Here is a 1510-nt window from a genome sequence, read left to right as displayed (position 1 = left end):
TAACGTGTCGCAAAATGATTGCCAATCATTGCCATGCGTGATTACGCCCGCTGACTTGGCTCACATCTGATGGCCCATGCTGAAATTACTGTCAGTAATGGACAGTAGATGAGTGGCCGAGATCTTCTGCCCCGCGACCTTGGACTTTGACGGGCTAAGTGTTAGACAACCACAGCGCGACCTTGGACTTTGACGGGCTAAGTGTTAGACAACTGCTAAGTGTTAGACAACCACACCGCGACCTTGGACTTTGACGGGCTAAGTGTTAGACAACCACACTCTGTGGGAGAAACTTACTAGGATTTATAATTGGGATAGTTTTGCAATGTGCCCTAGCTTTGCTGCCCTGCCGCCAGCTCTGGCGGTCACGCATGAACCAGGGAGGGTTCGGAGCGTTTGGTCCAAGGGGCGGGAGTCACTTCAGAGCTAGCGAGGATGCTGGGCATCGTGGGCTCGCGTCTGCTAGGTGTGGGACCTACATGCAGGAGGTCGGGGGAGTCTCCGGGGAGGGGACCCTTGCCGGCCCTTGCCTACCTCAAAGGGAGGCCACATCGCCTCGGGGTTGGCAGCACTCCCCTCCTCAATGGAGGAAAACACTACCTTGTCTTGCAATCTGCTCTTGGCGGCTGGCTCGATGACGGGATCTTCTGATGTGACAGGTCTGCTGATCTTGGTGGCATTGTCGATCTGCTACTTGAAGGTGCAAGGCTCCCCCAAATGGCATGTTCGGGTTGTGCTAGTTTGAGCTTATGGCTTCGGGGATTCTACAACTGCGGGTCCTTCGAGTTTGCAGATTTCGTCTTCTGATCTGGCTTTGATGCGGCTTGGCTGGGCATGCTGATGGTTGTGGCAGGATTATCGGCATGGTGGCAACCCGGTTGGTTGGATGGTGATGGGGACTTGGGTACCACCCATGCGGCATTGTGTTCGATTTGCTTATTATATGTGGTGGTTCATGTGGGCTTGGTGGACATGGCGGGTTGTGATGAAAGCCTCTCTACATGGTGGCATCCTCTCTGCCTTTTGTATCATCGACAAATACGTTTAGTATGGTTTATTATGTATCAAGGTTGTGGCTCCTTGTACAATCCAAGACTTTGGTTTTTTTTGTGTCATATGGTATGGTCGAATTCTATGGTGTCCTCAAGGAGGACTTTCTTTGTAAAATTATGACTTTGTAATTTATTTCATTCACTAGTGTGAGTTTTGAAAATAAAAAGGAGGGGATTTATAACTTGGATGCCCAAATCTTTTACCTTAAACAATGAAGGACCAACGAGATTATAGACTAGAATTTTTAGCTTCAATAAAGCAATCGACAGTACAGTTGAAATTTCATCAAGTTGTAAAACTTTTGACTTTTGACATGAACACAAGACACCCATCTGATTCTTGCGGAGTACATGGTTCAATTTGGATTCTCTTTTTTTTAATGGATAGTGGTTATGTTGTTTAAGGTGGTGTATGAGTTTTTTTTTTTTTTTTTGGGCTTTTAAAAAGAAACCCTTAG

General features: G+C 47.3%; 1 pseudogene; it reads left to right on the top strand.

Annotated features, from left to right (window-relative positions):
* The first annotated feature begins 300 nt into the window (after positions 1-300).
* Positions 301-1265, top strand: LOC147459035 (uncharacterized; annotated as a pseudogene).
* The last annotated feature ends 245 nt before the right edge of the window (positions 1266-1510 follow it).

The sequence above is a fragment of the Adiantum capillus-veneris genome, chromosome 4, assembly GCF_014529385.1.
Source record: "Adiantum capillus-veneris isolate H3 chromosome 4, ASM1452938v2, whole genome shotgun sequence".
NCBI classification, from domain to species: domain Eukaryota; kingdom Viridiplantae; phylum Streptophyta; class Polypodiopsida; order Polypodiales; family Pteridaceae; genus Adiantum; species Adiantum capillus-veneris.
Note: the sequence above shows the minus strand (reverse complement) of the source record. Positions and strands in the feature narration are given on the sequence as shown.